The sequence below is a fragment of the Miscanthus floridulus genome, chromosome 8 (genome assembly GCF_019320115.1).
Source record: "Miscanthus floridulus cultivar M001 chromosome 8, ASM1932011v1, whole genome shotgun sequence".
In the NCBI taxonomy this organism is placed as follows: Eukaryota; Viridiplantae; Streptophyta; class Magnoliopsida; order Poales; family Poaceae; genus Miscanthus; species Miscanthus floridulus.
Genome location: NC_089587.1, coordinates 98,706,582 through 98,725,895, shown reverse-complemented (window position 1 = coordinate 98,725,895; position 19,314 = coordinate 98,706,582). Strand labels below are relative to the sequence as shown.

The 19,314-nt window shown below is 44.4% G+C and overlaps 1 pseudogene; it reads right to left on the bottom strand.

The window, feature by feature from the left end:
- Positions 1 to 5,157: 5,157 nt before the first annotated feature.
- LOC136469625 (uncharacterized) lies at positions 5,158 to 16,293 on the bottom strand (annotated as a pseudogene).
- Between the last annotated feature and the right edge of the window lie 3,021 nt (positions 16,294 to 19,314).

The window sequence follows — 19,314 nt, the reverse complement described above, 5'->3', positions numbered from 1 at the left end:
AAATCCGTTGTAGGATTTGATTTCCTGGCCCCTTGTCGTGAAAGGAACCCTTGTTGTCTGAATCTTCCCTTACAATCCATTGTTAGTTTTGTGGCCAGTGACCCCACTGCTTGCATCTGAATGCTTGAGATAAGTGCTGAGATACTCCACACTTCACAAGCGCTAGTATAGAGGTGGTTAACCAAGCACCTTTGCCAAGTTACACCATCGTATAGCTCTCGCAACAAAATATTCTCCTTTGGAAAATATCCTTGTGTTCTAACGGGAAATCCACAACGGGTTGACGAAGTAGTGCTTTTTCGAAGTAACTGAGTTGGAGGAATTCTGGAGGAATTTGGATGGTTTGGAGGAAAACATTGTTTGGAGGAATACGTTTCAATCACCGTATTCCTCCAAACCATCCAAATTCCTCCAGAATTCCTCCAAGCGAATAGGCCCACTGGTTTCTGAAGAGAGAGAAGAGCAACAAGGAAAAATTAGTATTCGAGTAGTCTAGAGTGATTGAAATGCTTAAATTGACTGCCATGTCCTAATCCCAATGTCTGGTTTGACCGCGCTACGCACGCATCGACACCTGCGGACGCTGTCAATACCAGGGACCCACTTGCGTTCAGCTCTCGTTTGGCAACCGTTGGCAAGGCTCTACCAACCGCTGCTGAGAGGAAGGCTGGTTGTGACGCGCTTCATCTGAGCTGTGGAATTTCTATCTAACGCACCAACTAAATAGAACGTACGTGGACATTCTGGGAGGCCGCCAGTTTCGGCGCGCCATATATCTTTGTTGATGGGAAGCATCTCTCTGGGAATCTAGATTTCCCATCTGCTTCACTGTCCAAATGCAGAAGCCTTACAACCATTGACATACCAAACAATGCGTTCATAGGGAGGCTACCAACTTCAATTGCAAACCAATTTCCTTCGGTGAACTCTGCATGATGATATATCTAATCTATCCAGAGATTTATTCCATGGATGAATACCAGGTTCATTCGGCAATATACTTAATATTGAGGAGTTGGATCTATCCTCCAATGCACTTTTCGTTGCCATCCCAAAATCCTTAACCAATCTCACTTACCTTGCCAATCTGAACCTTTCCTTTAACAGGCTGGATGGACACATACAAGGAGGATTGTTCTCAAATATCATACTCAAATCACTGATGGGGAATTCTAAAAAAATCACTGATGGGGAACAATGCATTGTATGGCCTTCCCCGCCTTGGTATAGCACAATGCCAGAACACCAGTAATCAGTCAGACCAAAAAGTTCTGGCTAGCTACCTTAGCCACTATGGTTTTCTCTCTAGTTGCAAAGCAACACTTCTAGAACTGCACTTTTGATCTCATTGTTACAGGATATTTTCTAAGGGTGACATATTAGGATTCCTTTCATCGAAGAAAAGTACACGCAAGGCCAACATAAAATAAAATATCTTTGTTGTACCTAATAGATGGACAAAACCATACAAACTGATGGGAAGTGGACAAGGTTTCAAGAATGTATAAGCATGCATGAACCAGAACCATCACAGATGTCAGCTAAACTTTTCAAAAAAATATCACTGTAACTCAAGCCAGTATACCAGCAGAAGGGATCATGGGTATTCATCATATGTATAGAACCATTCCATTTAAAAAGGCATTGGATGAAACTTGAGGATCAGTCAAAGCTCTATGCTCAACTGCAGTTTACTACAGTCATTAGCACCGCTCACTTTGGGCTACAAATTACATGATTTCTAGAACTCTTGCATTCAAAAGTGCAAATCGGATTAGTGGAAGTACAACATACATGTTTTCTGGAATCATGACAACTTTATGGGGTAAGCTGAAATTCATTAAACAAATTGTAAAATATGAAAGGATGGTGTAGTCTAACCTGTGCATATACATGGTTTGACAGATGATACACATAAAGGACAAACTCATGTATCTGCTCACAACACTATCAGTTATGTTACCACTCACACCACTATGAGCCTGTTACCCATAGGCTCTTCAAAGCACATAAGTTTTATGGTTCATACGACCATGTTTTCACACATGTTTCAGTATTAAGCATCCAAAAATAATCTCTATGGAATTGAGCAGGCTAAAATAAGAGTGATAATGCTAATGTGACATGATGAAGCAAACTTTTCTCTCCATTCATCATGTAAACACCAATATGAGAATTACGTAGTTAATACAGTGCACTCCCTATCTAAGATAGCAATTCATTGTATGGAGCCCTTCATAAATGGCATCATATTCCATACAGTGCACTAAATAAAAGAAAATTACATTTTAACTGGTCAATGCTGATATGTGCACTAAGGTAAAATTACATTTATCGTCCTGGGTATAAGCCTCCATCAATTATTCATAATATTTTGTTTTAGCTTTCATTATACATGGGAGCAATGTTGTCTGATACACTGCTAAATTAAAAGGTATAGTAGACTGCATAAAAGTGAGAAGATGTAGCAAATAGCTTTACTTGAATAGAAACAAAGATACGAAGGACCATTCATTCTCATTTGCAACAGCTCTGCACCTTTATCTGTACTTATACATCTACAGTTCATAACAGAGCAAGATAAAATCATTACTCTTTATATTACCCAGTACCTCAGATAACAGAAGGAGCATCAGTAAATCTATCTAAACTGAACTAAACATTTTGGCTCCTAAGCAATATCCATCCTTGTGTGATATCTATCCCTGTGCGATATCCTGAAAAGAGCATTGCACATGAGTTGAGATTAAACTGTAAAACCCTATTTTTTGTCAATGAAGATGAGATTGAACCAACTAAGAATGCAAAGCTAGGCAGATGAGCTCACACAAATAAAAAAATCATTAGCATCTATCTCCAAGCACTTCTGGTTGAAAGAACCTCTTTAACGTAGATGCTAATTCTCTTTCAAATGACCGAGTGATGCTAGTCTTTGAAATGCCTGAGTGAAGGTGTGCAACCACACTGAAAGGTAGTAACCATGGAAACCAAGAACATATATTGAAAGAAACTGCAATGAATTTATCAAGTAGAACTGGCATTTCATCGAACACCTAAAGTGCAAGCAGTAGCAGCACAGAGCAACAAGCACAGGAAAATCACATCCAGCGTGGCAACCACCCGAGTGTCTGGGCCGACCAGTAGCAAGCACAGCTGGTAGCGGCCTGCTGGCATGGCTGGATGCCTCGGCGAGGGCGAGGTCGATGGAGGGACCCAGGATGAGAGAGAGAGGCCTGGTCCTACCTGTCGGCGCGGGGAGGATGCGGCGAGCTGAACCTTCGCTTCTCACCCCAGTGTGGTCGCCGTCCACAGAGAGGGAGCTCTGCCCACATCTTCAGTGAGGACTGATTAAGCGAGGTGGCACTCGTCGTGCCGGTGCCGCACCAAAAAACTAAAGGCTGCCCACCGTTTTGATTGTGAACCTCGGCCGACGGCCGCTCCTCACCCCGTCAATGGCATCTTCCGGCCGGCATCGTCTCCTGTACGTGAGGGTGAGGCGACCACGATCAACGAACCTCAGCCGCGATCAACTAGGGCGGCGATGGCCCTGCCGCGTGGGTGGCGCACGCCTGCCCAGGCGTGGCGCAGCTCCAGGGGCCACCCACGGCGGTGCGCCGCTCACGCAGGGGCTTGACATGGCCAGCTCGCCCGTCATCGCTCCGGAGCCGCCAGCGTCGGGGGAGGAGAAGAAGAGGACGCCCGCCGCCACTCCGGGGGCGGCCCGCGTCGGGGTAGGAGAGGAAGAGGGTGAGGTACCGCCAGATCCAGGCGCCGAGTTTCGTCGCCGCCGCCGCCGACGGCGAGAAAGAGGCAGCTAGGGTTTCGTCGACCACACGCGGACCGGCGGGACGAGGCAGTGCCGGGGGAGAGCAGGGGCTCGGACGCGGCCGCGGCCACCGGCGTTGGACGGCGCACCATGGCGCCATGCCGGGGGACGCCGCTGCGCCGTGCACAGGGTGCGGGGAGCCTCGGCGGTCGCGACGAGGAGCGAGGGAGAGAGCGAGAGCGCCGAGAGGAGAGAGAGGAGGGGAGGAGCGGAGCTGCTGCCGCCTGCCATTTAGCCATTTACACGAGAGAGAAAGAGGAAGGAGCACCATTTTACGTGAGAGGACCATGATGGAGCCCAGCTCTGCAAAGCAAGCCAGGGCCGCCAGCATGCATGCACCCGTATTCGGATGCGTGCCGACCACCATGCTAGTTAGGCACCGGCCATGCATGTCGAGAATCCACCGTCCTTTGCTACGCGCCACCGTCCATTTGCGTGCCGCGTACGATCAGCAGGAAGCCGTACTTTATTTAATGCGTGCAGTTGCTTCATCTATCTACTGCTGAATGCACGGAGAAAGACCGGTTGTGACGCGCCTCATCTGAACCGTGGAATTTCTATCTAACGTACCAAATAAAAAAACGTACGTAGACACCCTGGAAGGCCGCCGATTCGCCGTGCCTTCGTATCTTTAATTCACAGGTTAAACCTTTCCCGGATACATCCAAACGATGTTCATGCTCTCTCTAGGAGATGGAACTATGGAAGGAGTGGAGGATTCTCCTCCTGGACACAGCATTGCTCATGCTCTGCCCAAGACGGCAAAACTTCCACAGTGGCAACAAGTTGCTCTACCGACAGACCCCGAATCGAGTCAGTCCAGAAACATGCTGTACAGAGCTGCAAATCAAACGAAGCCCACCCGTCTCTCACTCAAAAGCCGGTACTGCCTCTGTCAGATGCTGCTGCCAGTGCCATCGAATCAATCCATCCCGTCAGCAACTTGTTCCAGGTAGCACGGCGAGGGTGATGTGGCCGGCGACAGCGTTATGCTTCGTCTACGTGAGATGAACGGACGCATGCAGATGCCGGGCTTTCTCTTCTTGACGATGAACAGGACAGAACAGGTCGCCTCGTCGTCGTCACCCGCCCCCAGATTGGCGATTACCATGGGCGGCAGGCAACGGTCCCGGAGCATCGTCTTTGTCTTAAACCGGTTTTGCCTGCCTTGCCGATACAACAGCACGCCACAGTTTCAGGATGGCACAAGCAACGGCTCATGCCTGCTTGATAGCCAACAACAGACTGTACCTGCCTGCCTTCTCCATAGACGCACAGGAAGGCTGGCACCTGGAATCATGATGTTGCATTGCGCACCTCCAACACTCCATCCAGGAAGGACAAACTTTTAGTCTTTCTTGTTATCTTACCCCATTCAGCAGGACACACTCACTGTCCAGCAGATTTTCAACAACTCGGCCGGTCTCACATGCATCTCAGATAAGCTCGCACAAAGATAGCACACTTAGATGGTAGCATCAACAACTTAAACTAGATCACAAACGACATTACAGCTTCCTTTCCGACCTTACATTTTTCCCTTTAGAACAGATACAGACACAAGGTAAGTGCACAACAACTTTTTCCTTTAAACGAACTTCTTTTGCCTCAACCCCCCACTAGTTTAGCAACCTACCTTTCCTCAGCTGCAACCATCATCACCAGAAACCCGGACCAAAACCATATGGCGGCCTCTGCACCAACCTATTGTCGATGCGCGGCACTTGCTGAGCACCATTGATACCGAATGGGTGAAGAAACCCATTCGCCATGGGATGGAGGATGGGTGGAGGGCCAAAGAAAGCCTGGCCTTGATTCTGCAGCTGAATACCAGGATTGAAATGAAGGAAATTACCCTGTGGTTGATCTACCAATCCTTGATTAGGATGAGGATGAGGATAGGCTGGATGCAGATGTGGTGGTGGCAACCCATAACCAAAAGCAGAAGGGCTGATCAGGTGCTGAGGTATATGCGCAAACTGATCAACAATTGGCTGGGTGGGCCGATGTGCTTGGGGGATAAAAACAGGGACGAGGCCTTGAACTAGAAACATGAGTATTAGCAGCACAGCGGGTGGATACAGTAGCCCTCACTTTCTTTTGTTGCACATGACTGCTTCCTGAGTCAGGTCCCACCTTGCTGCTCTTCTTATCTTTCTGTCCGGGAGGGATGATTAGCTTCTCCAGCCCAAGGGACTTCTCTTGATCAAGACGCTTCTTGTTATCCTTCTGGATGGGGGAAATGACTGTCTTATCCTGCACAAGGGGCTTCTTTATGTCATCTTTCTGGCCAGGAGAAATGACTAGCTTATCCTGGTCAAGGGGTTTGGTCTTAGCATCTTTCTGAAGGGGAGAACTAACTGACTTCTCCTGATCAAGGGGCTTCTTACCATCTTTCTGACCAGGAGATATGACTAGTTTATCCTGCTCAAGGGCCTTCTTCTTCTTAGCGTTTTTCTGAATAGTGTTAGTGCTTGTCTTATTTGGATTAGCACGCTTCCTCTTAACAGTTTTCTGACGGGGATTAGTGACTGGGTTAACCTGGTTCAAAGGCTTAAACAACAGGGCCTTTAGCTTGGGCGCAGCAATTTTACCCATAGAAAACTTGCTCAAATCAGAAACAGTAGCCCTTAGGCATTCACAGATTTTCTGCATCTCCTTCATCCCTACCGATCTGACGAAATTCTGAGATCGGTCCAAGAAGTGCCTCAACCTGCATGAATTGTTTCGCTACATAAACAAAGTTTTGCATGCGCCGTCCGAATACAATGTTAAACCAAAATTCATAGGAGAGACTTACATTCAAGTTGCCAACACCCTTCGCCCAGGTCTTCGATATCCATGACCCTTCAAAATTGCTTGCACAGAGCCCTTGCTCCCATAAACCCTCCACTGACACTAGCTGCACCAAACAAGGCCAAGAGTATACGTAAGTGAGCAGAATGAGCCACCATAATGTGTAAACTTTGTCAAAAAATACAGTTTCCACAACAGTGTATATGCAGCCACAATACCAAAAAGAAACAGAAGAACTAGAATTTAACTGTAACTAGCTACATGTTAGAAAAACATTTTTTTTTTAAAAAAAAGCGACCTAGGAGGAACTGAACTTGGCAGGCATTTTATTAATTAAGAAGAAACAGTTATCATATGGCGGCCAGGGGGGCTGGTACCCTCCTTATCTTAGAGCGTTGCATGTGATTGGCATCAATTGTCTTAATGGAAGTCAGGTTCATAGTGGCATGGTGAAAATTATTTACAGGAGTTAATATGTTGTATCGCCCTCTAGAACACAGTTGATGTATGACAGGTTTTTTCTGTAATCCAAGTTCTGATGTGTTCAGAACTTATATATGTTGTAGTATGCATAGTGTCCTGAAAGGTGTTTTTTATGGTTCCCATTTTATATTATCTGAAACTGAAAAAATATGCTAGAATAGCATGGACTCCGGGCTGGACAGGTTATATAATCAGCAACCATTGAACAGAAAAAAATGGAATCCGTAGCTTCTACGAAACTGAGAAATTATGCTATAATTGCATGGACTGAGTTTTTTTTCAGAATATAAGTTTAGTTACTATTTATTCTCAGCACAGATTAAGTATTTCAATTAAGTTGAGTTGATTAATGTTAAATTTCCATTATTTTTTAGTTGAGTTTATGCTCATATAAATTTGCTCACTGATTTTATGAGTTCCCCGGTGTGGCTACTGCACTAAGGAACAGAAAAGAAATAAGTAATTGAATATTAAATTTATAGCCGGGTATTTATACTCATGAGTTTAGCTGAATCTTAGTCATCCGTTGAGTTAAATAAATGAGATCATCTTAGCCACTAAGGTTTTCTAAGTGGTTATTTATTGGGTTTTTAAGGGGAGAGCGACCTGACATGGTACTTTTGAACTACTGTTGGTCCTACCCTTTAAAAGTCAAACCAAGTTTTAATTTTAGAATATAAGTTTGCCCAGCTACTTAATATAAGCACATTATTTTTTAAGTGCTTTTATTAAGTTTAAAGTTATAATGGCCTCATTATGTTTTGTTTTTTAGCTTTAGTGTCAGCAACTTAATTATTTCTTTAAGTATTATAAGTTTAATGGCCTCATAATGATGTATATTCCCACTTCATATATAGCTTAAGTATCCATTTGCTTTAGTAATCTTTAAGTTAATATAAGTGTGTTTTGGGAATATGTTGCTGAGAATATTTTAAGTTTAAGAATTGTTTTTAGTGCAATTTACTCAGTTAACTTTTATGCACCATTTAAATAAGTTTTAAGTTTGAGTTTCAATTTTTAGTTTCAGCATTAAAATTTATGCTTTCATGAACATTTTATATTTTTAGTGATGACCTAAGATTAAGTTTTGCATGAATTTGCATTCAATAATAAGTTTTTTATATACATTATCCACCACTGTATAGTAAGATGATGGTCTCTGGTTGAATGGAACCAACGAGAAATTTAACTGGAGATTACTCATAATTAATTTCTGACCAATGTTGACTTCAATTATGAGTTATTAAGATGGATTTTGGTTTGTTTTCTGCCCAGCGGTGATGCAAACTAAAATTCTTAAGCATGTTGTTAATACTGACCAACGTTGTTTTAACTTCATGCTTTAAGTACATCTTATATACTGCTTACTAATTGAGACATTATTTTGCTTTAAAATTTTCAGTAAATTATGCAGACTATTTAAGTACTATAGAACCCCTAAGTTGCACTAATTTTTCTACTTGGAATAATCAGGTGCATGCCATTCTCAAGGAGCTAGACATTGATTATGCGCTTCATGAGAAAAAACCACATGCTCCTTCTCCTATTTATGAGTATTATGCTAAGAGGATGAAGAAGTATATCCCAAAATTAGAAAAAAAATAGGAGAAATCCGACAGGATTGCCAAAATGATAATAAGATGCTCCCTCTCAGTTAACATGATGAGGAGGTTTCTTTCTAATGGAAAGAACACTGAGGGATTAAGTGCTAAGGAGCTTCACAACTCCATAAAAGCACACTTTAGAAAAGGTTTTCTGTTTTGATAACTTAATTAATTTCCGTTATGATGGGATAAGTGGTTTGGGTAACCACGTTAAAAGCTTCTTTGATATGGCTTATGAATTGAAGGCACTTGGATTAGATGTGTCCAATAAGTTTATGGTAAATTGCCTTATGAATTCTATGCCAGAAAATCATGATAAGTTTCCAATGGCCTGCAAATTTTGCAAGTTACCAAATTGATGATAAGTATAAGAATGGCTTCGAAAGACATGTAACTTAAGTTGTCTCATAAGTTTTACTTAAGACATTTCCCCAACATATGATGGATTAACTAAGGTGCAACGATGCACGTCTTAATTTCTCCTCAGGTCTTGCCAAACTATAAGTATAAGGGGAGTAAGGGGAGTAAAGTCTAAGGAGCCATTGATGGAATAAATATGAAGTCGAGCCTTGGAGCTTCGTATTAAATCAGATTTAAGTTTAGCTTTTGATGATGCATAAGTTATCTTAGTTTTTGATAAATCCATTGTATTCTGAACAAATGTTCTTGAGTTTGGAGTTTATGGATACACTATCAAATTTATTCCATTATGATTTATCTTATTAGTTGGCAAAGAGATTTATTTCGTGTAATTTGAGTTTTTTATGTCAGTTTTATCTTTAAGTTAATCATTAGTCAAGATGATGAGATCTCATTGAAATTGTGTCACTACTATTAAGCCACATTTCGAATGGGAGAATGGACTATCTCATCAGGAAAGAGATGCTCTATTATCAACCAAGCACAACTTGATTGACCTCGCCAAGAAGGCTTTTCCTGCAAGCGAATCAAAGAGCACAAGCAAGAAGGTAAAACACGCAATCTGAAATTGCAAATATGAATGACACGGATATCAATAGAGGATTCAAGAACTCGGTTCTAAAGGACTAATCGACACAGTGGAGGAGATCAAGAACAGGGGCCCTGGATCACTGTAAAAGGATTTGTCACCACAGTTACAATGAACGATTTAGTTCCTCGATGAAAAACTAAACTCTAAATAAAACCCAATTGTGTAGCAGCGGCAGCGGATGTGTTTATAGTCTAAGACTCGACCTAGGGTTGGGGACGGCCAGGGGTTGGGCGCCCACAACTTGGGCTTAAGGCCCGACACGATATATGGCCAAGTTGGCCCAAATAGGTGACGCAGCACCTTGCCGTGGTCACACAGAATGATCCATGGACCTTCTGGAGCTGGGACCAGATCCAAAACGACGGCGTCGTTGTCCCCTTTCCAACGCATCCAAGAATGACCCGTTTCGATGTCGTATGAGGAAGTTATGACCAAAACAGTGACGACGTGTCTGCTGAATCCGAGGGCGACGTGGCAGCTGAGTTGGGAACGAATTGGAACGTGGGGAAGACCATGGCGTCGGTGTGTCTAGCGTGACGATGTCCTCATCATTCTCCCCTTCTCGAATTGGAGTTGTCCTCGACTCCATCTTGGTGATGTCCTCATCATCCCCTCCTTATAGAATTGGAGTCGTCCTCGACTCCATCCCATCATCAGCGAACTCCTGCAAAAGGTTAGTGACAGCAGGCAATGCACCAGACATAAAAGGTTGACAAAACATAGTATAACATGGTGCATCAGGATTATCACATAACTCAGCAGTAGCAGGAGTTGTAGCAAGAAAAGCACCTCCTTTTAACTTAATCCCATTATTTTTAGCAATGTCTGTTGGAGGTTTATTTTTTATCTCATTAGCATGTTTAATAATATCCGTAGGAGACAAAGGCAGCAATGTAATTTTCTTGTCCTTATGTATGATAGTGTATGTATTAGTTCTACCATGGTGTAAAGCATCATTATCAAATTCCCATGGGCGACCTAACAAAATGGAACAAGCTTGCATAGGGACAACATCAAAATCAGCAGTATCATGATAAGAGCCTGTGAAAAAGCTAATACGTGCTGATTTAGTTACCTTAGTCTTACCACTATTATTGAACCATTGAAGTTTATATGGATACAAATGTTGTCGTGTGGTCAAGCCAAGCTTGTCAACCAAATCTGAACTCACCAAGTTGTTGCAACTCCCGCTATCAATGATAGTGAGAACACGACAACCCTGCACAATGAGATACATGTGGAATAAATTGTGGTGTTGGATCTTCATCTCTTCTTCATGACCCACACGTGTACTCAACACACGCTGCACAAGAAGGCTAGGGTAGTCCACGGCAACAGCCACAGAGTCAATGGTGATGGCCTTTTTGTCTTGATCGCCCTCGGTGGGATCTGCATCAATGTTAGCAGCAAGGGCTAAATCATCTTCAACATCACTAGCACTTACATATCCATCCTTGGTAGCAATGAAAGCGCGACGACTAGGGCATTCCTTCATGACATGTCCCATGCCTTTGTATCGGTGGCAAATGATTTTAGAGCTGGACGAGGAGGAGCTAGTAGAAGCACCTGGAGTGCCACCTTTCTTCAGCTGTGGAAACTGCACATTAGACAATTTACTTACCCCGGAAGAAAATGGAGGTGTAGATGGCTGTGGTGCAACAGAAAGCTTGGGCGTCTCTGGCTCAGAACGTTGCTGAAAATTCCTCCCATTGTTAGACCTGAAAGGCTGGTGTTGTTTGTGTCCCTGTACTTCTCGTTCGGCCTTAATAGCAAGATGATACAATTGGAAAAAATTGCGTCATTCTTTGTAATCAAGTATGTTCTGTATATCATGGTTTAAACCACCAAAAAATCTAGCACTAGCATCATGATCATCTTCATTTATACCACAACATGCTAAACCAATAAGCAATTTTTGATAGTATGCTTCTACTCCTTTATCACCTTGTTTTAAAGTTTATAGTTTTAAACGTAAATCACGTTGGTAATAAGGAGGAACAAAACGAGATGTCATACGTTGCTTTAAAACATTCCAAGTTTGAGGCACAGCAGCAGCATTATTGGCATTGCAAAGATCACTCCACCAAAATAAAGCAAAATTAGTAAACTCACTAGTAGCAAGTCTAACTCTATACTCAGCAGGAACATTATGAGAATCAAATTTTTGTTGAACAGCAAGCTCCCAATCTAAATATGCCTCTGGATCAATATTACCAGCAAAAGGAGGTAGACTAAATTTAATTTTAGCAAAAGGATCATTATTACCATGATTATTACCTACCATACCGCGACGATTGAAGTTGAGGCGGCGACAGGCACCACCGTCAGCATACGCATCTTCATCACCAAAAGCATCCACATCTTCATCATCAGCACGATAAGGTGGAGGACGTTGCTCAAGCTGTTCAATGCGGGTGACCAGATTGTTCACGTTGCGTGTCAGCTCGGTCATAAGATTACGTTGTTCAGTCATGAACGTTGCAAGCTCGCCCTTGGACACGCACTCATTGAAGTCCGTCGGAGTTCCTGCCATGGTTAGAAGATAGAAAAAAACAACACCAAAGTATCATCCCTATCAACTAAAAGGAAACAAGTGGTGGTGATGGTGCTGAAAGTGGAATGCAAAATCACAAGCGGCTTACCACCGTCTTGCCTGTATTCTTACCAACGCCAAACAGGAGCAAAACCAAAGTGGCGAAGCAATCTGTTGTTGAGCGTGGGTAACAGTTGCAAGATGAACCTGTGCTGACAGAAGAATATGTGGAGCTATGGGTAGGCACACAATATGACAGCAAGGATTAGCAATTAACGAGTGCAGAGTAACGATTGTTCAATCCGGATCCAAAGTACAAATCACAGGTGCTGGCTAAGACGTGTCGAGACGTAGCGCAACAAGGTGAAAACAAAGGACGATCGAAAGAACTCACAGAACAAGCAAATAGCCCGGATTTCTCCTTTTTCCTGAATTTTTCCCGGATTTTTCCAAAAGGCACCAGTAGGAAACAAACTTTTTTTTCACTACTTTTTTTATACTTTTCTCTGAACAAGGATCACAAAAGATGCAACCACAAAAATTGGCACCTACAACTGAGGTGGGATGTGGTCTACAGAAATTCAGCACGTTCTCTGAAAAGCGTGCAAAAACTTTGACAATTTTTTTTCTATATTTTCTCGAATTTTTTTGGCAATTCTGATGAAACCAAACAGGGCGAAGTTGAATTTGGGTCGGGTCCAAATGGTGTCAAGAAGCTGCTGAAAAAATTTCAGATTTTTCTGATAAACGAGCGAAAAGTTATGCCTATTTTACCGAAGGTATCTCAAGGTATGTTTTCCGGGAGGCACAACACGGCGGCGGTAGTTAGGGCAAAGTGTCCCTAAACTCTAACACCGATCACAGCAGTAGGTATTCGCCTGATGATGTAAGGAGGGCTGCGATGCAGGCAAAATAAGAGCGGCTGGCAACCTATCTAGGGTTTGCGCGGCGGCGAGAAGTTACACAAGGCGGCTAGCGGGGCAAGTCGAGTAATGTGGTGGCTTCGACTTGTTGTTTGGGAATGGTGGATGGGATAGCGGCGGAAAACAAAATCACAGCAACGGGCGATTGAACTACGACCACGAACACAATCCTAAACCAGCAACAAGACTCGACCACGGACACAAACTCAACAACACGAATCTGAAACGAAATTGCAAAGGCACAAAGGGCGATAGGACAGCAGAAATTGAAATATTTTTGGGCTTTTTGTGGACTCTAGGTAATGAACAAATATGAATCTAAGGCAAACGAGATTATACCTCGCGGTAAACCTGAAATATCTGATACCAATTGATGAGTACAGGCCCGATCTTTCGAGAGGTAGCCGGTAAGTTCGATTTGTGGAGATCTCGACGTTGGTGATCCGGCTTCAAATCAGACACGATTCGAACTCTGCAACCGTTACACCACTGCTCCGTTGGTTATCAACCAAGCACAACTTGATTGACCTCGCCAAGAAGGCTTTTCCTGCAAGCGAATCGAAAAGCACAAGCAAGAAGGTAAAACACGCAATCTGAAATTGCAAATATGAATGACACGGATATCAATAGAGGATTCAAGAACTCGGTTCCAAAGGACTAATCGACACAGTGGAGGAGATCAAGAACGGGGGCCCTGGATCACTGTAAAAGGATTTATCACCACAGTTACAATGAACGATTCAGTTCCTCGATGGAAAACTAAACTCTAAACAAAACCCAATTGTGTAGCGGCGGCGGCGGCTGTGTTTATAGTCTAAGACTCGACCTAGGATTGGGGACGGCCAGGGGTTGGGCGCCCACAACTTGGGCTTAAGGCCCGACACGATACATGGCCAAGTTGGCCCAAATAGGTGACGCAGCACCTTGCCGTGGTCACACAGAATGATCCACGGACCTTCTAGAGCTGGGACCAGATCCAAAACGACGGCGTCGTCGTCCCCTTTCCAACGCATCCAAGAACGGCCCGTTTCGATGTCGTATGAGGAAGTTATGACCGAAACAGTGACGACGTGTCTGCTGAATCCGAGGGCGACGTGGCAGCTAAGTTGGGAACGAATTGGAACTTGGGGAAGACCATGGCGTCGGTGTGTCCAGCGTGGCGATGTCCTCATCATCCTCCCCTTCTCGAATTGGAGTCGTCCTCGACTCCATCTTGGCGATGTCCTCATCAGGTTTCAGTGCAGAGTCTCTAACTTGATTCCTGGTAATAGGGTCATGTACTCCCAATAAGTAATAAGAGTTCTAACAAGGTATTGCAGTGAACTATGGGTAATGGGTTCCTAGTGGTGATTAATGCTGCTGGCGACGCATTGGTCTGGTCTTGCTATAGTACTGAGTGTGAACATAAGTGTAAGGCGAACATTAGTTGCATAAGTGCATTAGTCGTTAGATCAAGTGGGAGAATGTTGGAATGTGATCGGTTCGGCTAATCCCAAACTTTATTACGAGATTAATTAAGCATTAAGTTTTTTATCCACCTCTCATTTGTTTTCAACTAAATAAGATCTACCGTGATCGACAGCAACCCTTAGATATTCTAGGGTTCGGCCCCCTGGCCCACAGTGCATCTATAAATAAGAGAAGACACCCCTGGCAGCTCCATCCATGTGAAACAAATCACACAACCGGTCAATTAGGCGTTGGAGGGTCTAGGAAGGTCGTCTCCCACGTCCATCTCGTCCAGGTACATCTCGACGGTATCCAGAAGGCCACCGCTACCTGGCTCCTCACGTTCTTCACCAATAGAGGACATTCAAGTTCTCAGGCGGTGAACTCAAATCATCTGCTACATCTACGACCTCCATTGCATCTCCAGCGACATAGATGGCGTCCACAGGCTCTGGTTAGTATCTAAGATTAGTTTCCGCATTAAGATGAGTTAGTGATCACGTTTAGGCTAAGATAAGATCCTATTTATGCTAAGTTCTAATTCAACAGCTACTAAACATAACTGCCGACTTGTCTGTATTAATAATTTGGCCGGAACAGTCCTCATAGATCTTCAAATGCTCCTTCAAATTCTCAGCTTCTTCCTCACTCGACTTGCACAAGATAAGTGAGTCGTCGGCAAACAGCAAATGTGAGACTGCCGGCGCTCCCCTGCAGATGCTTATTCCATGGATTTTCCCCTCCAACTCAGCCTGTGATAAAAGAGCCGAAAAGCCTTCTGCACATAATAAAAATAATATATGGCCATATCGGATCACCATGTCTCAGCCCGCGCTCCTGAATAAACTCTCCAGTCAGCTCGCCGTTTACCCGGATACTATATTTCACTGATGTGACACAGGTCATGACAAGATCAACCCACCGCCGATCAAAGCCCAGCCTTTGCATCATCTCCCGCAGAAAGGGCCACTCAACTCTATCATATGCTTTACTCATGTCCAATTTAATAGCAGCATAGCCCTCCTTCCCCTTCGTTCGTCGCCTCAGAAAATGAGTTACCTCAGCGGTCCTGGGCGACTGGCGCGGCAGCAGCTAGCCTTGTTATCAGTGCTAGCTTGGTGTGGCAGCGGCAGCTGGTCGGAGGCGTCTCACTGTGGTCGTGGCCATGGCGGCTGGCAACGCTTTGCGTCGGCCATTTCGGTATGGTTGCGGTGACTCCTGAGCTTGGTGGCGCTGGGTGGATACGGTGGCAGTGGCAACGGATTACCACCAACCTTGGAGTATGTCGGAATGTTCGGCTGTTGCGACCATTGCGAGCAGATGGTAGTGTTGTGAGTTTTCCTTGTAGGTGATCTGCAGTGGGCTGGTTTCTGTTGGCTGACAGCGCTCTGTTTGGACCGGCGCGACGGTGACTAGCCACGCATGCCTATGGCCGGCTTACCGTCGCTGCGACAACCAGCAGAAGGCAACCCTTTGTGGATGGCGGCCTGCGGAGGGATGCTCTTACCATTGCCTTGAAGCTTGATGGGTTGCAACTTGCAAGGTACAGTGATGGTGGAGCTCCTTGCATTGGTGCAGGAACAGGGAGTGGTGCTTCCACAGTGGCTGGTGCTAGGCAGGAAGGAGGCGGCCTTTGTAGGTCGGCGTGGCGGCGACAGGTAACGCATGCCTGTCACCTTGTCGTCGCGGCAACGATCTCCTGCTTGTGGTGGCTTGCTGTGATCGTTGTCTCGATGGCTTGTCTCACTTAGCGTTTGGCAAGTTGGTGTTGCAACGATTGGTCCACTTTGCACTTGGGTGTTTGTTTAGTGGGTGGGAGACTTTCGGGTGAAATCCCTGCTTGGCTTCCCGCCGGCGTCAGCAATGGTGACGCCTTTGGTGCCACGGTCCTTGTTGGAGGCATTTTCGTGAGGTCTCTACCCCTGGGGTTTTAGGTTGAAAAACCTTGGTCCCTTGATTAGCGTTTGGTGGCATCTATGGATGTGGTTTCCTCCTTGGAGGCATTGTCGTAGGGAACATCCCCATACTCAAGCTCTTTGCCTGTTCGCTGTGGCGTGCGAGGTGGCTTTTGTTCATCGCTGTTTTGTTAGCTTTGTGGGCAGTTTTTTTATGGTGGTTGTTGCGTTGTTGCTTCCACTGTGTGGGTGGTTATTTAAGTGTATTTTGTTGTATGTTAATTCTTCTCTATTAATACATGCCCGGCAATTCTCTTGCACGAGGCTTTTTTTTTAAAAAAAGAATATTGTCCATTATCAATCACCCAGGGACAAAAGCACTCTGAAGAAATAATTTCCGGCAATATTTGCTTGAGTCTATTTGCCATCACCTTCGACACTAGCTTGTAAATGACGTTACACAAACTTATTGGTCGCGGGTCTTTTAATATATGCTCAGGCCTCTTCACCTTCGGGATCAACACAACAGTCGTGTCATTCCATTTGCTTGGCATGGCACCTCCTCTAAGAACATTGAGGACAGTTTCAGTCACCTCATCTCCCACCACATCCCAGAAACTCTTGTAAAACAGCGCTGGATTTCCGTCTGGCCCGGGCGCTTTTAAGTTGCCAATGGATTTCAAAGCTTCCCACACTTCCTCCTAAACTGTGGCTGCCTAACCAGTCTCATAAACCAAGCATTTGACAGAATATGTGTGGTGATGACACACCCGTGCGGTGTGGCATTTTAAGGAAGAGAACCAAACAGCTATCTTTTTTTTTTTCCCCCGTTCGGCTTACCTTATAATCTGCATTTGACAGAATATGTGTGGTGATGACACACCCGTGCGGTGTGGCGTTTTAAGGAAGAGAACCAAACAGCTATCTTTTTTTTTTTTTGCCCCGTTCGGCTTACCTTATAATCTGACTTATTCGGCTTCTTTTTTTAACCGAAATAGTATTTTTCTCTCACAACAATTCAGCCGGAACAGTATTTTCAGCCAAACGAACGGGCCATGTCCCCTAACTAATCCAACCAGGATCCAACAAGTGTCAGAAAAAACATGCAAGACCTGCATGCTCACCCGTGCATGCTAGCCTAGGATTGCACGCTAACCCCAATGCACCATGAGTCGTGCGTAAACACACTTCATTTCAAAATTGCTAGCCAAAAACTTCTGACCCCAGTGCTCGTATCGAACAGTAGGTCATCCTGTAGTTGATAATTGGCCCACGTCACAAAATCGTGCACCCGTTGTCCTTCCCCGTGCGGCCAACACTCACGCTCACCGGAGAGCGAACCCAACACCCACCCTCATGTCGCGTCGTGCGGTTTAGGCATTAGTGAGATAGAGGAGCCGGAGACACATACACGGGTAGATACAACATGGAAACATAGTCATTGAAACATCTGAAATCGCCTTATGAAACATTAAGAGAAAGCTTATTGCAACACAGTAGAATGATTGAAACAAACTAAAACACTTGTTGCGCCATTGCGCAAAAGAATGATTGTAACAAACTAAGTCACTTGTTGCACCATCACTACTGGAAACGCGTGCTTTGCCGAGGGCCTGAGGCTTTGCCGAGGGCCAAATCTCGGGCACTCGGCAAAGACACTCTTTGCCGAGGGCCAGCCACAGGAGCCCTCGGCAAAGAACGGCCCTCGGCAAAGAGGCCTTTGCCGAGGGTCCGGCCCTCGGCAAAGACAGGCCCACGGCAAATCAAATCTTTGCCGAGGGCCGCGGCCCTCGGCAAAGATGCCCTCGGCAAATTAGGCCCGTTGGGTCACGGCGGCCATTCCCGTCAAGCTTTGCCGAGGGCCACCCGTTAGGCCCTCGGCAAAGGTTTTTTTTTTCTGTGAAACCAGTTTTTCGGCAAAAAAAAATTTTAAAAAGTCTTTGCCGAGGGCCCTAGACCAGGCCCTCGGCAAAGATTTTTTTTGGAACCAGTTTTTCGGCCAAATTTTTTTTTATAAATCGTCTTTGCTAGGCCCTCGGCAAATATTTTTTTGTTTTTTGGTTTTTTTAGCCCAGTTTTTTTGTGGTGCTACAATACATTGTTTTGAACTCAATTTTAAAATTTGGGCCAATTTTGACTTTTTTTTGTATATTTCCTTAATTTATTTCGATTCTTTGATTTTTTTTCGAATATATCAAATTTGAACTGCAGGTGCATGTAATATTGCAATATAGTGTTTCAAAAAATATTATTCATGTTAATTGGTGCATGTTGAGTCCCTATCCACGAACTCGCATCAAATTTCGCGCATCTTCTTCGCGTAACATGACGACCGACTTGCCGGAAAAGTGTTTTAAAATTATATAAAATCCATACGAAATCCGAAAATCATGAAACTTGACGAGATGTCATGTTATCGCATGTGTAAGCTGTGGTAAAAATTTGAGAAGGTTTCGAGCAAGTTGTGACTTCGGATGCCTAAAACCCAGACATCTCCATATGTATAGGCTGCATGTCACATGTGGAGATGTCTGGGTTTTAGGCATCCGATATCACAACTTGCTCGAAACCTTCTCAATTTTTTACCACAACCTACACATGCGATAACATGACACCTCGACAAGTTTCGTGATTTTCGGACTTCGTATGGATTTTATATAATTTAAAAATACTTTTTCGACAAGTTCCTCGTCATGTTACGTGAAGAAGATGCCCGAAATTTGATGCGAGTTCGTGGATAGGGACTCAACATACACAAAATACCATGAATAACATTTTTTGAATCACTAAATT